The 5,678-nt window shown below is 41.7% G+C and overlaps 1 pseudogene; it reads left to right on the top strand.

The window, feature by feature from the left end:
• Nucleotides 1-1,445: 1,445 nt before the first annotated feature.
• Nucleotides 1,446-3,866, top strand: LOC114622814 (annotated as a pseudogene).
• The last annotated feature ends 1,812 nt before the right edge of the window (nucleotides 3,867-5,678 follow it).

Below are 5,678 nucleotides of genomic sequence, written 5' to 3'. Positions count from 1 at the left end.
TCAATATGAGATAAAAAAAAGACCTCAAAAGTACCATCAAGTTAATTTTGTGTCGGGCAACTACTCCTGGATGGGGTCTGCCCAGGAGTGTGGTCAATACAGTCAATGAGATTCCACTGGAGACAACCATTTTTTTCTTTCCAGCGAGTATCAATTGCATATAGCTGCTTGGTAGAAATGGGTAGGTATGTTTCCTTTCTCCTCTCAGCACTGAGAACTTGTTTGTCTTGACTCTATGTAGGCTTTGTATGTGCTGTGTGCTATCAGTCTTTGTGGGTTCATATGTGCATTAGTCCTATTGTATCTGGAAGACAGTTCCTCCTTGGTATCATCCATCCCCTCTGGCTCTTACAATCTTTCCACTTTCCCTTCCACATAGCTCCCTGAGCCTTGCCTACGGAAGGCATTTGATGAAAACATCCTCTTTAGAACTGAGTGTTCCAAGAGCTCTCACTCTCTGCACATCATCCATTTGTGGGTCTCTAAATTAGTTCCCATCTAGTGCAAGCGAGAGCTTCTGTGATGATGACTGAGCGGCATTGTTCTGAGTATAGAAGAATATCATTAAGTGTTATTGTATTGCTATTTTTTTAAAAGGTCTTTCTGTACATGTGTACATGCATGCTTGTGTGTGTGTGTGTGTGCACGCGCATGTACACGTGCATGCACATGTGTGTACGGGGGGGGGTCCATGGGGAAGGAGGAAAAAGGGATATATGTAGAGGTTAGAGAAAAGCCTCTACCAGGTTGCCAGTCCTTGCCTTGCAGACTGTCTGAGAACAGGTCACTCATCACCACAGTGTATTTCAGGTTAGCTGGCTCATAAGCTTCTGTTCACCTATATGGAGCTGGGACCTCAAATGGTGCTATCATGTCCTGTTTCATATGTGTTCTGGGAATCTAAACTTAGCTCCTCCTGCTTTCATGGAAAGCCCTTTAAGCGAGTCATCTCTCCAGCAGTAGACAATCCATTCTTTTTTTTTTTTTTTTTCTTTTTGGTTTTTCGAGACAGGGTTTCTCTGTGTAGCCCTGGCTGTCCTGGAACTCTGTAGACCAGGCTGGCCTCGAACTCAGAAATCCGCCTGCCTTTGCCTCCCAAGTGCTGGGATTAAAGGCGTGCGCCACCACCACCCCGCCAATCCATTCTTTTTCAAAGACAGAGTAATGACTAGATAAGAAAACAAATTCTTGCGCGAGGTGGGGCGCTTTGGCCTCTGCGGTTTGAGGATTTTCCGTCAGTCTCAAGGTTCCAAACCAGCCGCGTCTTTTGCTTTTGGCCGCTAAGATCTCGCGAGATTTACCGGGGGTGCTGCCTTCGCAGCCTGAGCAGATCTCTTCAAAGCAGAAGGTCGCTTTTGGGAGGAAGTGGCCTCTTTGCATCCGGTGACCGAAGTGCTGTTACTACTTTCTCGAAGCTCCTTTCGGCCACTTGTCGGGACACTCCGCCGCCAAGATGCCCCGGATTATGATCAAAGGGGGCGTGTGGAGGAATACGGAGGATGAAATTCTGAAAGCAGCGGTAATGAAATATGGGAAAAACCAGTGGTCTAGGATTGCCTCATTGCTGCATGGAAATCGGCAAAGCAGTGCAAAGCTAGATGGTACGAATGGCTGGACCCAAGGATTAAAAAAACTGAATGGTCCAGAGAAGAGGAAGAAAAACTCATGCACTTGGCCAAGCTGATGCCAACGCAGTGGACGACCGTTGCTCCGGTCATAGGAAGGACAGCAGCCCAGTGCTTGGAACACTATGAATTCCTCCTGGACAAAACTGCCCAAAGGGACAATGAAGAGGAAACTATAGATGATCCCCGAAAACTTAATCCTGGAGAGATAGACCCAAACCCAGAAACCAAACCAGCTCGTCCTGATCCAATTGACATGGATGAGGATGAACTTGAGATGCTTTCTGAGGCTCGAGCCCATCTGGCCAATGCTCAAGGAAAGAAGGCTAAGAGGAAAGCAAGAGAAAAGCAGTTGGAAGAAGCAAGGCGCCTTGCTGCCCTCCAGAAAAGACGAGAGCTTCAAGCAGCTGGCATAGAGATTCAGAAGAAAAGGAAAAGGAAGAGAGGAGTTAGTTGATTATAATGCTGAAATCCCATTTGAAAAAAAAGCCTGCTCTTGGTTTTTATGATACTTCTGAGGAGAATTACCAGATCCTTGATGCAGATTTCAGGAAATTAAGACAGCAGGATCTTGATGGGGAGCTAAGATCTGAAAAAGAAGGAAGAGATAGAAAAAAAAGACAAACAGCATTTAAAAAGGAAAAAGGAATCTGATTTACCATCAGCTATCCTTCAAACTAGTGGTGTCTCTGAGTTTACTAAAAAGAGAAGCAAACTTGTGCTGCCTGCCCCCCAGATTTCAGATGCTGAACTCCGGAAGTGGTCAAGGTAGGCCAGGCCAGTGACGTTGCATGGCAGATGGCAGAGGAGTCTGGAATCACAAACTCTGCTTCTAGCACTCTCCTGTCTGAGTACAGTGTCACAAACAACAGCATTGCTCTGAGAACACCACGGACACCAGCCTCACAAGACAGGATTCTACAGGAAGCTCAGAACCTCATGGCCTTGACCAATGTGGACACTCCATTGAAAGGTGGGCTTAATACCCCACTGCATGAAAGAAAGTGACTTCTCTGGTGTGACCCCTCAGCAGCAGGTTGTGCAGACTCCAAATCCTGTTCTGTTTACCCCTTTCAAGACTCCTTCTAATGGAGCTGAAGGGCTGACTCCCCGGAGTGGAACAACCCCTAAACCAGTCACTAATGCCACCCCAGGTAGAACACCACTTAGAGACAAGTTAAACATTAATCCCGAGGATGGGATGGCAGACTACAGCGACCCCTCTTATGTGAAGCAGATGGAAAGAGAATCTCGTGAACATCTCTGTCTAGGATTGTTAGGCCTCCCTGCGCCTAAGAATGATTTTGAAATTGTTCTACCAGAAAATGCTGAGAAGGAGCTGGAAGAACGGGAGATAGAAGATAGCTACATTGAGGATGCTGCGGATGTGGACGCTCGGGAGCAGGCCATGTGAGAGGCTGAGCCTGTAAAGGAAATGAAAGGAATGCTCAAAGCTGTTCAGAAGGACCTACCCAGACCATCTGAAGTAAATGAAACTATTTTAAGACCTTTAAATGTAGAACCACCTCTAACAGATTTACAGAAAAGTGAAGAACTGATCAAAAAAGAAATGATAACGATGCTTCATTATGACCTTCTGCATCACCCCTACAAGCCGTCTGGAAATAAGAAAGGAAAAAATGTTGGCTTTGCTACCAACAATTCAGAGCACATTACCTATCTTGAGCATAGCCCTTATGAGAAGTTCTCCAAAGAAGATCTGAAAAAGGCCCAGGATGTTCTGGTACAAGAGATGGAAGTGGTAAAACAAGGAATGAGCCATGGAGAACTCTCCAGTGAAGCTTACAATCAGGTGTGGGAGGAATGCTACAGTCAAGTCCTCTATCTTCCTGCTCAGAGCCACTACACACGGGCTAATCTTGCAAGTAAAAAGGACAGGATTGAATCACTTGAAAGGAGACTCGAGATAAACAGGGGTCACATGACAACAGAAGCCAAGAAAGCTGCAAAGATGGAGAAGAAGATGAAAATTTTGCTTGGTGGTTACCAGTCTCGTGCTATGGGGCTCATGAAGCAGTTGAATGACTTATGGGACCAGATTGAGCAGGCTCACTTGGAGCTACGCACTTTTGAAGAACTCAAGAAGCATGAAGACTCTGCTATTCCCCATAGGCTAGAGTGTCTAAAAGAGGATGTGCAGCGGCAACAGGAGCGAAAGAGCTTCAGCAGAGATATGTGGAATTGCTCATAGAGAAAGAGACTTTACAGGCAAAGTTCTGAAGCACAGTTGATACTCTGTCACAGAAGAACTCGTTGCTGGTTTCATACTCAGCAAGGCTGAAACTGACCTTTCTCTTCATTGACAAAGTTACCCAGCACCTGGGGTTTCTCAGTTGTTTGTTTTGAATGATACTGATTTTGCGTGTTCCGTGTTACAAACTTGGACTCCAGGATAATGAGGGTTTAAATTATCCACATGCTCATTCTTTGCCAGTGTCATATTTACAAAATATCGTAGTTTAGGCCTTTAATTTAAAAAGCCTGACTTTAAATACTGCCTGTGAGGAAACCCTTGAATAAAAAGAACATGTGAAAAATCGAGTGTAGCTTTTTGTTTGAAGTGTAATCACTTAGGGTGCCCACAAGCCTGCCACTGTGCTTACTGTGTGCCACACTTAATGAGCACCTCTGTAATGAGAGTGAGGCCTGACTCAGTGTAAGACCTTAGCAGACAGTCCTTCGCACTCATTTCTCTACACTGGCAAGATGGGTAGACTTGTTAAAACCTAACATTATCTCCCCAGTATCTCCTTAGAGAAGTTTCTTTTCTTCTGGCTACTGACACTTAAACTTGTGGAGTATAACTCAAAAGATTTGCCTTTTTTGACTTTTAATATTTTATATGAATTTTTTAAAATAGACATTTTAAAGATTCATTAAAAAGACAAATTCTCCTATTGAGAAGCAACAATTGTATAATAACATTTGATTACTGCTAACCCTATAGCTGTGGGAAGTAGAAGTAAGCCTATATTTGGTAGGGGGAAATAATAAAATAGATTAATAAAAAGGAGAATAATATAAATTCAAATTTAGGTTCAGATTCAGGTTTAGAATGTCTAAGAAACCCTTCTAAGGATGGCCTTTTAAATCTATATGATAAGAAACCCTTCTAAGGATGGTCTTTTAAATCCGTATGATAGACTGGAGCTATTCAAAGATCTCAAGGAATTAAATTCTCAAAGTAAAAAACTGGATTGAATTTAATTATGACACAAAGTAAAAACCTAGCTACTTGCAAATACCTCAAACTTGCAATTCAGTATTTAACTTAGCTGCACGGTTTTAAAAATCACTATTAAAATTACCCTCTTAATATTCTATTAAGACTACTGGAGCTACTTTCAGTTTTTTATTTATGCATACACTTGCTTTTCCTTCTCCATTCGTGCCATTTTCTTAAATTAAAATCACTTGCTTTTTTATTTCTGCCTCTAGAAATCTTATTCTCTTTGATAAGTAAGACTAGTTTCTATTTTCCCTATGGATTACGTCAGTTCCAACCAAATCTTTCCTCTAAATTCCTATAATGCTGTGTGGAGTGTGTGTGTGTGTGTGTGTGTGTGTGTGTGTGGTGTGTGTCTTTGTGTGTCAACTTTTTTAATATTCAGGATCAAATCTTTCATTAATATCATTGTTTGTACTTACTATATTCTAAGTGTTTTTTCTTCTTTATTTTATCCTGTGTCTTCTTTTCATAGAACATTGATACAGAGTAGAAGAATTGTGTATTTTTAAATGAAGGCTGTATTACATATTTTTGAAATATATCTGTCTTTGAAATAAGGTAAATATGTAGACAATTTGAAGCAGCTAGTTTGGTATATGAAAACTGAGTTTTTAAGAGTTTAAGAAGTGAGTTTTTCATTGTTGTGAAAATTTTATTTTGTATTCAAAATATATTTTTTCAAGACATGTTTTAATAATATTTGTAACATTTTAGTTACAAAGGATGGATAATATACTTTAATTGATCTCCCATAGTATATACAATATTCGGTGTCTTCAACTGTGATTACAGACCAGATGCAT

This window comes from Grammomys surdaster, unplaced genomic scaffold, assembly GCF_004785775.1.
Source record: "Grammomys surdaster isolate TR1022 unplaced genomic scaffold, NIH_TR_1.0 191, whole genome shotgun sequence".
NCBI classification, from domain to species: domain Eukaryota; kingdom Metazoa; phylum Chordata; class Mammalia; order Rodentia; family Muridae; genus Grammomys; species Grammomys surdaster.
The sequence above is the reverse complement of the archived record's forward strand: the minus strand, read 5'-3'. Positions and strand labels throughout refer to the sequence as shown.